The sequence below is a fragment of the Phaseolus vulgaris genome, chromosome 5 (genome assembly GCF_051622355.1).
Source record: "Phaseolus vulgaris cultivar YP4 chromosome 5, ASM5162235v1, whole genome shotgun sequence".
Classification (NCBI taxonomy): domain Eukaryota; kingdom Viridiplantae; phylum Streptophyta; class Magnoliopsida; order Fabales; family Fabaceae; genus Phaseolus; species Phaseolus vulgaris.
Genome location: NC_143502.1, coordinates 15,491,423 through 15,504,047, shown reverse-complemented (window position 1 = coordinate 15,504,047; position 12,625 = coordinate 15,491,423).

The following is a 12,625-nucleotide window of genomic DNA, read 5'->3' as shown; positions in this document are numbered from 1 at the left end:
ATTTTTGATGTAAATGGGGTTAGGGATGAGCATAGGGTTAAGTTAGCTTCTTTAGAATTTTTGGACTATGCCATGCAATGGTGGCATCAATACCTCATGGACATTGACCTACACAAGAGGCCGCCCGTGGTCTCTTGGAACGATTTGAAAGCATGTTTACGCGCTAGATTCGTACCACCACACTTTAGGAAAGACCTTATGTTGAAACTCCAACGGTTTCATCAAGGCGCGCTAAATGTGGATGATTACTTTAAACAACTAGACACGCTTTTAATTCGAGTTAATATGGATGAGAGTGATGAAGCTAAGATAGCTAGGTTTGTGAGTGGCCTTCGAAGGGACATTCAAGACGTGGTAGAGTTACAAGAATATTCTTCTTTGGAAAATGTGGTGCACCTTGCTAGCAAAATTGAAAATCAACTTGCAAGGAAAAATGCTTTCAAAAATTCTTCTAAGGATAACTACTACCACTCTTCTTGGAAAAATAAAAATAACTCTTTTTCAAATATCCCTTCTAAGGACTCTACTTTCAAACCTAGAGAGTCTAAGCCTTCCACTTCCAATTCTAGGCCTAAATCACCACCTAAAACGTCTAGTAAGAAGTGTTTTAAATGTTTAAGCTATGGACATATTGCTTCTAATTGCCCTTCTAAACGAGCTATGTATATGCATGATGGGGTAGATAGTAGTGAGCATAGGTCCGAATCTTCTAGACATTCCTCACCTTCTAGATCCCCAAGTGAGAGTGAAAGTGAAAGCCCACATGAGGGTGACCTATTAGTAATAAGACGCATGCTTGGACAAGTGTTAAAACCTTTTGATGAAACTCAAAGAGAAAATATATTTCATTCAAGGTGTCTTATTAGTGATAGAGTATGCTCTTTGATTGTAGATGGGGGGGAGTTGTGCGAATGTGGCAAGCACAAGAGTGGTAGACAAACTTGGATTGCCTACCATCTCTCATGCCAAGCCCTACAAGTTACAATGGTTGAGTGAGGTGGGTGAGATAGTAGTGAACAAACAAGTCCTCATTACATTTTCCATTGGCAAATATAAAGATGAGGTCTTGTGTGATGTTGTTCCAATGGAAGCTACTCATATACTTTTAGGTAGGCCATGGCAATTTGATAGAAAAGTTTTTCATGATGGCTTTACCAACAAAATTTCTTTTCACTTCCATGGGCACAAAGTCACTCTTAAGTCTCTCTCTCCAAAGGAAGTACATGAGGACCAAGTTAAAATGAGAGAAAAAAGAGAGAAAGAAAATGATATAAAAAGTTCCAAGAGAAGCCTTCTCATGTCCACACAACAAGTTAAAAGGGTAATAGTTACTCAAAAGCCTATTTTTTTAGCTATTCCTAGGACTATTGACTGTGAGTCGGCTAAGGATAGTCCCACATGTTTGGACAATTTGGTAAAGGACTATGAAGATGTGATTCAAGATCCTCCTAAAGGCTTACCACCTCTAAGAGGGATTGAACACCAAATAGACTTAATGCCCAGGGTTTCTTTACCACATCGTCTAGCATATAGGACCAATCCCAAAGAAACTCAGAAAGAAAATGAAAAGGAAATTGAAGTACATGATAAACCGAGTCTTAATACCTTCTCAACTCAATCACTTTTGTTGACTCGTGCTACGCCTACAAGGTCTTCTTCTTCTTTGTCATTTTCATTACCTAAGGTTCCTACTTCCACACCATATTGGATAAAGAATGTTAAGGATGGTTTTTTCATATCTCCTATTTTACCAAATAATATCATTCCTAAACAATCTTTTCCAACATGGTCTGTGTATAGACCATCTTTTTTTGAACTCCCACCATTTCAAAGTGCTAAGTCATGTTTGCCCATTCACATCAGTAACGCTCTCGCTGGGAACCTTAGTCCCAGTTTAACTGCGTGTAACACGAGACCCCGATGACAATACACCCGATGACTGATCAGTGTTTATCCGCTACTCGCGCTCTGCCTCCAGGCGCGAGTCTGGGAACTGGTCTGCTGGTGGTCACTTGGCTACTGACCACCGATCACCATTCTGGGTGATCTATCCCCCGACCTCTCTGCCGCCTGATCTGTCGGTGGTAACTTGGTTACTGACCACCGATCGCCTCTCTTGGCGATCGTCCCCCTACCTCTCTGCCACCTGGTCCACGTGTCACCCTGCGAGTGGTCCACGTGGTTCTCTGATGCTGACGTCATCGACTACCGATGACCGATCGGATCATACCTCGCAGTGAAAAATTAAATATGTTTATTTGCAATTAAATGTGTTTATTTTTGGTACTGATATGCCTTGATGACTAGGAAAGAGAATTTCTGATCTTTGACTGTTTGAGTGACTTAGTGGGTATTAACCACTGTACCTTTGACGGTTTTGGTCATGGTTATGTAACCGATTTGATGGTTTGGGTGCTCAATTAAGGTGTGATATGTGTACATCGTGACCCCAAATATTTGTTGCACTTTTCAAAGATTCTCTGCACAATTTCAGAGCATAAAATCTTCATGCATATCCATTCATAACTGCTCCATCAACTCATTCATTTTACAATATAAATCTACTACCCACATTGGTTGTCCATTTTCGGTTCTCACCATTTGAAACACAAGAAAATTCTGATTCAACCATGGCTTCTTCTTCAAGACAGAAAAATAAAAATCAGGACAAGCAAAGCACCTTTCAAGGTGTGCTGGAAGGCTGATTCGTTGGAGATGAAGAGGGTATCAAGGCCTACATTCACGAAATGAGCAGAAAACAAATTAACATACCGAAGGTGCTGGATTTCAACTGGCTGAAATCAGAGAAATTGGCTAAAACAAGGTCTGCATTGAAGCACCAGCAATTGAAAAAGCTGCTGGAATTAACTGGTAATGTGTATCATGATTTAGTTAAGGTGTTTTACACTAATCTAACCTTGGATGGAAAGAACATTGTATCCTATGTGAAAGGAATCAAAATGAAGGTCACCAGTGATGTTTGGAATTCAGTGGCTGGAATCAAGTATTCTAGTCTAAAGGTTGGAAAAGGGAACACAAGTGGGATTCAGGAGTTCAACAAACTTCAATATTACAGAAGCTGTATGAGGACCCTTGCCCAGAGCATAAGCAGATTCCATGCAGGTCATCTGAACCTAACACCACGTCTTGTTGCCTACATTATACCATGGCAGCTCATCCCAAGAGGTACAAATCATGTTGTTTTACATGAAGAGGATTTAATCCTTTTATATTGCATCATGAATCTGATCAAGATTAACTGGGTGTATATCATCAATGAGCATATGCTGAAATCTAAAAGATTAACTGATTATCGCTTTCCTTACGCTATACTTGTTTCAAAATTGATTGACCACTTTGGCATTGACACTTCCAATGAGCGAAATGAAACCATCAAAGCTGTGAGTGAGATTGACAACTCAATTCTCACAAAAATGGGGTTTCATAAAGTGGAGGACAGCTGGGTGATTCTCAAAGGTAAGGATCCTCAAGAAGAACGTGGAGCCTCAAACCTCAACAATAAAGATGGAGATGAGATTGTTCCCATGGAAGATGACACGGTTCAAGCTGCAGAACACTCATGTTATGTTATCCATCACTCCTACGGGCAAGAGCCATCTGCTGGTCATGCTGGAAGTCATAGGACAAGCTCTCCATCTGTAGAAATCAGAGGAGACTCACCTGCTCCCCAATCAGTGCATGAAGAGGCTGCTACAACTCATCAGAATGTTATTGTTGCCTATCAAACTCCAGAATACAGAGGTGAACCATTATATATGTTTGAAAGGCAAGTTTTGTATCACCTTGATGCCATGACAACATAACAAAGAGCATATTTTGAGACAACTCAAGCAAGGTTTGAGCACCTTGATGATCAAATTGAAGGAGTTCAGTTGCATCTTGCAGAGTTATATTACAAAGATTAGAAGTATCTTGCTTTCCATGCTTTCGGTTATCAGTTTTTAATTTTTGTAATATTGAACAATTTGTCTTTGTTTTCTAGACTGTTATGGTTATGTTTCTGCTTTCTCTATGCTTAACTGTTGTTTGATGAATCCAAAGGGGGAGAAAAATAGCTCACCATGCTAGGTGAAGCTAGATGAAACAGGAAGTTACATTCTGCACCTTAAAACTGATTCACATGCTATGCAATGTTTCAATTTTCTGGTTTGGTATTTGGTGCAGTACAGGTTCTTAAAGCAATAGAGCTATGGGGATTTGTCTCCATCAAACAGGGGGAGATTGTTGAAAATGGTTGCTGCCCCTTCAAGACATGTGTTTGATGAAGCCTTTTGTGTACATTTCATGTATAGTTGTATTTGCTTTAAGAATGTCTTAGGTATAGGTAGAGGTTGTTTAAGAGTAGGCTTTTTGTTGGGTAACTCACCTCTTAACCTCTGACCATGTGATAAGAGCAAGCACAAATTTTCTGAAACTGTTTTTCACATGTTTTGCAAAAACATCTTTACTGCATAAAAATAAATATGTTCTTTTCTAAATAAACAGATTCTTTTTTAAACTGATGCATTGACTAAGTCTTTTTGAAAATCAGGTTTTGTGCATCAAGTATTTTGACTAAGTCTTCTCTCTTTCAAAACGACTGTGTTTCGATAGTTAAGTCTTTTCTGTTATCGTTTTGAAAAATAAATCTGTTCATATGTAAATGAACAGATTCTTTTTAGTCTGGTGCCATGTTTATCTTAAATGATTTTTCGTTTTGTCCCTGCACCATAATGGTTGACTGAGTCTCCTTCACATAACAAATTCTCTAACTGCTTTTGAAAATAAATCTGTTCTTTTTATTTTCAATCTGTTCTTTTTATAATAGCTTTAACTGTTTTTTGAAAATCTGTTATAGGTTGTTTTTCTATAAAAAGAAAACTTGTTCCTACGTTTAAAAGTGAATCATACATTTGAGAAAACAAGTTTTACATCAGAGAATTAAGGATTTACAGAGAATTAGCATGTGTTCTTGAAAGATTTCAAAAATCAAAAGTGTGCTTGTTCTTGTTTGGTTCTAAAGCTTGGTGAGAGGTGCTGCTACTGTTTGAGCAATCTGTTCTACTGGTTTAAGGCAGATTTCTGCATCCTCTATCAGGTGTATTCGTTTCATATTTCTTTTCTTGTAAAAGTGTGATTGTAAACTCTTCTTGATAGGGTTTCTTGAAGAGTGTGTGTGCTGAAATAGTGTTTTTCAGCAAGTGTGCCAAGTTTCTTGTAGGGTTCAAGAACAGTGGCGGTGTAGGTGTGTTTGGTACATTTTGTTTAGTGGATTTCACCTTGGATTAGGTGAGACTGGATCTAGCTCATTTGAGTGAACCAGTATAATTGTTGTGTGTTCATTTCTCTTCACCCTGCACTCGAATTCTTGCTTATCTGCTAATCTGCCAGAAATTGAATCTACTCAATTAAAAATAAATTTGTTCTTTCTGAGCTTGTTCATACAGTTCTTATTTTCTAGAAAATAAGTTTGGTTCTGTGAAGAAGATATATGATCTGTTAAATACAACTGGAACAGGTTGATTGTGATAGGTTACCCAATTGATTGTCAAGCTAATAATTGAACCTTAATCACTTGCTTAAAAATTGAAGGTTACTGTTTTTTGCTGTTCACTGTTTTCTCTTTAATATCAGTGTGTGTGTGACTTGCAAATTAATCTGTATAACCTCAAGATTAACTTGGCTGATATAAACATTTTCAAACATAAACATTGTCAAAATAAATCTGTTCATTGCCAAATAAATCGATTTATTTTCTGTGTACTGTGATAAAATCTGATTATGCGTAAAACTTTTAAAAGGTCAATTCACCCCCTCTTGAACTTTGACACTATTGAACCCAACACAAACCTCTCCTTGTTTTTCTTGTTGAACCTATGATGTCGTACACTAATTGATACAAACCAACTCGACAAGCAGATGACTAAGGACACCATAGACTCTTCACAACTAGGTCAATCATCTCAACATACAAGATAAGGCCCCACCAAATATCATAAAAGCCTCAGCAGAGGGAGAACTGGACATGAACCAAAATATCAGTTGTTCTTCCTCATGTATTTACACATTGAATTTGGATAGTAAAGAAACTTTGCAAGAGTGTTTATGTGAGACTCATGAGTTCTCATAGTGTATCTTATCTTAAGTATGTGAGCACTTCAAGTGGTGGCTCTTTCACCACTCATCTTGGAGTGCCTCCTTTCTCCATGTGGCGTTGATATGATTCCAATAACATGATAGAGATGTTTCATGGACATGTTATGGATTCATCTTGAGTTGGAATATGATTAGGCACTTTTTAAGAATTGGATCAATGTTCTTAACATTCAAGAACTCACCAAAACACAAGTAACCAAGCCAAACTCACATAGAAACCCATTTTGAACAACAAACCCATGGATAGAAACTCAAGAACACAACATATAGCAATTATACCCATGGAGGACATGACAAAAACAACAAGAACAACCAATTTGCACCGATTAAAATTGAATATAAGTGCAGCAAATGAAAGAGGACATCATAAGGAAGAGATTGCACCGATTGAAGTGAAAACAAACAAGTAGAACAAAAATGGGTAATTTGGAATGAAGGGAAAATGGATGAAGAAGATGAAATGAAATAGGGAACTTATGTAGTTGGAGTTCTTGGAGATGAACACGCCACTTGAAGGATGTAAGGCTCCAAGATGAGTGTAGATGCCACCACTTGAGGTTCCAAGATGCACTCAAGATGAGACTAGAAGAAGAGAACACACAAGTCTCTCAATCACTCACCAATTTGGGAGAATTTCTTTACTCAAAATATCAAATCTGTATTAGAAAGACTCAAGCCCTCCTTATATAGGAGAAGGACCGGTCATGAAAGTACAAGAGGCTTACAAAAGAAGCTAACTAAGGTTACCTTGTAACTCTTCCACTTCTAGCGCTTAAAGTGGAGGAGGAAGGGATACCTTTCTAGAATTTTCTAAAGCTAATATCTAAAGATGCTTTACACAAGAGGTATCTTTAGGTTTCCCTCTTAGCACCTTCCTAAACACTATTCTATATTATTTACAAATTTATACAAAAGAAACTATAAAGAGAGATATTAATTGAAACCCATTCTTGAAAGCTTGTAGTCTTCTTTTGGCTTTAGGCTTGGTCCTCTCTTTATTTTAATTCTTCTTTAATTTTTGAGAAGACTAGAAGGAAGAACTTCAAATGTTTGGGTGAATGACCTCTTCCTCCATTAGTAAAATCCTCTCTTATTTGATCTCTATCAGGCGTGACAACCCTTCTTCTTCTTCTTCCATAAGCTTTCTTCATCCCTTCCTCTTTTTTATCTTTTTTTTTGCGCCATCCATTCCATTCCTCTTTATGATTTCATCCTTGTCTTTAATTTTGGTTATCACTTGTCTTTCTTCATCTTTTTTTCCTTCCATTTCCGCAATTTACTTTCATCATAATCACCATATTGTGTTTTTTCTCTTTGCCCTCTAAAAGTGAACCTTCACACTTACTTAACCATCTGGTTAAGTTTGTGTCTAGTGGGAATCTTCTTAGGGTTCTCACCTTAAATTGTTAATGTAAAAAATCATAAACAAAAGAGGAACCTCTAAAATGTGTCAATCTAAAAAACTCACATCATGTGGTAATCAGAGAATGGTTTTTAAATTGTGCTTATCTTTTCTGAGTTGATTTCTGCCTTTAAATTCCAGCACATTCAATTCTTGCTTTTATCTTCAAGCAATTTTGATCCCTCCTTTAAATTCTTATCATTTACAATTTCGCATTTTTATTCATTAAGCACTTTAAATTATGCTTTTGAATTTTTTTTGTCAATTTTTTTTCCTTACATCTTTTGCTTGAGTCTTATGTTCTTAGGGTTCTAGGAATCTTAAATCCATTCCACTTATTTTTATTTTAATTATGAAGAGCTAAAAACAAATTAGAAGTTGTTTGAGCAGTGGGTGATTTAATTCCAAACATAGAATGCAAGTGTTCATATTAATTGAATACCAATCTAATATCTTTTTTTTTGAAAATTGAAAAGTGAATTAAAAATATGCATGAAAAAGGATATGGACATTTTAAGTAAATAAAAACAAAGACAAAGACAAATTGTTTTCATACGTGTTTTAAGTTTTGTCATTATCTTAATTCCAATTTGCTTTAGCTTTCTTTCTTTTATATTTTCACTAATTGTTTGCTTTCTTTTGTTCACAATCATGGCTCATTATTCTTCGGGGAGTCTTTAAAGCCACAATCTCCTCAAAATGCACATCTTATGGGGGAGCTTGCAAGGGTCAAGAGAAGCTTGGCCCACAAAGAAGAGGAAATGAGGCAACTAGTGGAAAGAATGCAAAGGCTAGAAGATACTCAAGAGAAACTAGCTAGAGAAAGGAGGTGGGAACCTAGATGCACTACAAGGTATCATATGCACTACGGGAGGGAAGAAGAAGAAAAAGAATAATGGAGAGTGCACAATGTGGAAACTGTTGGGTTTAATAGTGCCAAAGTTCAAGAGGGGGGGTGAATTGACCTTTTAAAACTTTCTCGCAGAAACAATGTTTAACCCAGTTTTACAGAAAATAAATCGATTTATGTGAAAATGAACAGATTTATTTCAGCACTGTTTTTGTTTGAAATGCTTTTAATACAGCAAGGTTAATCACAAGACTATGCTGATAGATTTTCCAGATGCACACACACAGATATCAGATTGAAAAACAGTGAAACACAAAACAGCAAGCTTCAATTTCAAGCAAGTGATTAAGGTTCAATTGATAGCATGCTAATTAATTGAGTGACCTTTGCAAACAACCTGTTCCAGTGGCTTTTAACAGACTATGAGTGTTCTTCTTGATGTCAAGCAATTTTTTCAGAAATTAAGAACAATGAATCACAGAACAGCAAGCTTCAACTTTGAGCAATTGTTTAAGGTTCAATTAATAGCATTGACAGTTTCTTGAGCAGCCTATCACAGTCAATCTGTTCCAATGGCTTTTAGCAGATTATATATGTTCTTATCAGACTCAAACACCTTTTTCAGAAATCAAGAACAGTATGCACAGTGCCCAGAAAGAACAGATTTATTTTCAATTGAACAGATTTATTTCTTTGCTGTTTTATCAATTATGCAGAAACGAAATTGCAGAGAGTGAGAGAGAATGAACATAGGCAGTTATACTGGTTCACTCAACTGAGCTACATCCAGTCTTCACCAACAACAGGTGGAAATCACTAAAACACAGTACAACCAAGTACAATTCCCACTGTTCTTGAAACCTACAAGAACTTAGGTACTCTTGCTGAAAAAACCTATTTCAGCACACACACACCCACTCTTCAAGAACACCTATCAAGAAGAGTGTTCAACCAAACTATTACAAGAAATGAGAAGTGAAACGACTACACCTGATTGAGGATACAAAGATCTGCCTTAAACCAGTAGGCAAGATTGCTAGAACAGTAGCTGCACCTCACACCAAGCTTTTGGAACCAAACCAAGTACAAGCACTTTGTGATTTTTGAAATCTTTGAAGAACAAATGCTAATCCTTTGCAAACACTTAACTCTCTGCTGTCAAAACTTGTTTTTGCAAATGTATGAATTGGTATTAATCTCAGAAACAAGTTTGCATTTTATAGAAAGCCAGCTTATAACAGAATTTTGAAAAACAGTTAAAGCTGTTATAAAATGAACAGATTGAAAAAAAATGAACAGATTTATTTTCAAAAGCAGTTAGAGAATTTGTTAAGTGAGGAGACTTAGTCAACCATTCTGGTGCTGAGATAAAACTGAAAAACGTTTAAGCTTGACATGGCACCAGAGACAAAAAAGAATCTATTCATTTACAGATGAACAAATTTATTTTTCAAAACGAAAACAGAGAAAGTTTAACAATTTAAAACTCAGTCGTTTTGAAAGGAAGAAGACTTAGTCAAAATACCTGATGCACAAAATCTAATTTTTACAAGACTTTAGCCAAGGCATCAGTGGAAAAAATGAATCTGTTTATTTAGAAAAGAACAAATTTATTTTTATGCAGTAAACGTGTTTTTGTGTAAAACATGTGAAAAACAGTTTAAGAAAACTTATGCTTGTTCTTATCACATGGCCAGTGGTTATGAGGTGAGTTACTCAGCAAAAAGCCCACTCTTAGACAACCTCTAAGCACTACCTAAGACATACTTAAAGCAAAGCAAAAAACAAATCAAATGTACATATAGGTCTTCATCAAACACTACATATAAGCCTTCATCAAACACAATCTTGAAGGGGCAGCAACCATCTTCAACAGAAACTAGGTGCCACTAAGACCAACCACCAAAGACTTCTTTTTCTTTTGTTAAGTTACCTAGTTTTAGTGGGGATAGTGACCCTAACTTGTATGTAGGATGGGAAGCTAAGGTAGAACAAAATTTTAATGTGTATGAGGTCGAATACGACCAAAAGGTTAAGTTAGCTTCCTTAGAGATTTTAGATTATGCCATGCAGTGGTGGCATCAAATTGTAATGGACATTGGTTTGAACCAAAGACCAACTGTGGTCTCTTGGTATGGTTTGAAAGAATTCGTGCGTGCACGGTTTTTTCCTCCTCATTATAGGAAGGAACTCTTGTTGAAGCTCCAACGACTTCATCAAGGACCTAGGACGGTAGATGAATATTGTAAAGACTTGGAAACTACTTTGACTAAAATTGATATGCATGATAGTGAGGAGTCAAAGATAGCTAGGTTTGTAAATGGCTTAAGGAGAGAAATTCAAGATATTGTAGAATTGTATGAGTACCCTTCTTTATAGAAATTGGTTCACCTAGCCATCAAGGTGGAATAACAAATTTTGAAGAAAACATCTTTAAAAAAATGCTCATAATGATGACTTCTACAAATCTTCATGAAAGGATAAAAACAAAATTTCTACACAAACTTATCCTTCCTATTTTCAAAAGAAACCACTTCCCACCATAGAGTTTCTAAAGAAAACACTTCCACTTTTACCCTTAAGTCACCCACCAAAACCTCAAGTAGAAAATGTTTAGGTTTTGGGCACATAGTTGCCAATTGTCCAACAAAAAGAACCATGATGGTAAAAGGGGGGAAAATAGTAAGTGACCATAGTGATCAATCTTCTAGGACTACCTTCCCTACCCCTTCCAAAACCCCTAGTGAAGATGAATGTGAGATACCTTGTGAATGTGACTTATTAGTGGTAAGGCGAATGTTGGGTATTGTGCTGAATACGATGCTTTGATGTCTCCAAATCCAAGTGGAAAGCTTGAAGACCCTGTTGATGTGTGTGTGTGTTGTTTAGTTATTTGAAACTTGTTAATTCACTCCTTAAAATGATCCAAGGTCAATTGAATCTTTACCTTTTTGAAAAGATGAGTTTTCTAAAAGGGTGTGAAATTCCAACCTGTTGAAATGTTGATTCAACCTGTTCTTTGAAACTTGGTGGTTTTTAAAATGGTTTGGAAAAGCTTAGCTTTGTTTTGGCTTTGCTGTCAAACAAATTCAACAGGTTGTTTCGATAAATCAACTGGTTGTTTTTGTGAAAACCTTAACAGATTTTTGTTAAGTGGTTTTAATCTGTTTTAAGTGATTCCAACAACTTTTGGTTCTTGATTTTAACTGCTTTGACCATTTGATTGAGGCATATAAATGATGTTATACACTCATTAACATTAACTAAGAAAGAGAGATTAATCAAAAACAGTTTTCAAGATTTCAAAAGCTTTGGATAATCTCAAGTATGTGCACCTTCACACCTACTTAACCACTTGGTTAAGTTAGTGTCCAGTGGGAATTTTCCTAAGGTCATCACCATTAACTCCTAAAATCTCATTCTTAAAGTAAAGTGTCACCTAAATGAAAACATCTAAAAATCAACTCACATCAGATTTGCTGCATTCCACGTTCGAGGAATGGCTTCCCCCTCTAGGGTTTCTAGCCTATATGTTCCATTACCGAGCACCTCGACTACGTGAAATGGGTCAGTCCACTCGGAGATAACTTATTATCTAACTGGTAGGGGTGAGCCTTTCGCATCACCAAGTCGACAACCTTGAACTGTCGAGGCTTTGTCTTGCTCTTTTGCCTCAACTCCACCCTTCTCTTCAAAGCCTCTCCCGTACTTCATCTAGCAAATCCAAGTTCACCTTCTTTCCTTCGTTAGACTCTTCAATAACGAAGGAAAGCTCTCTTGGATCTCTACTGGTATCATGGCATTTGATCCATATGCCAAACTGAAAGGCGTTTCCTTGGTTGTTGACTGAGGGGTGGTGTGATAAGCCCACAAAATCCGAGGAACTTCTTTTGACCAAATTCCTTTAGCCTTCTTTAACCTCCTTTAAAACCCTCTCAGCAAGACTCTATTGGTTGACTCAACCTGGCCATTTGTCTGAGGATGCTCTACTGAGGCGAATATCTATTTTATGCCAAGCTCCAAGCACAACTTACACAATTATTGACTAGCAAATTGGGTTCCGTTGTCAGACACTAGGTGTATAGGAATCCCCAAACGACATACAATATTCTTCCACACAAAATCTTGCACCTTGTGAGTAGTTATTTGTGTGACTAACTCGACTTCAATCAACTTGGTGAAGTATTTGATGGCCACTATGAGATACTTCATCTGAC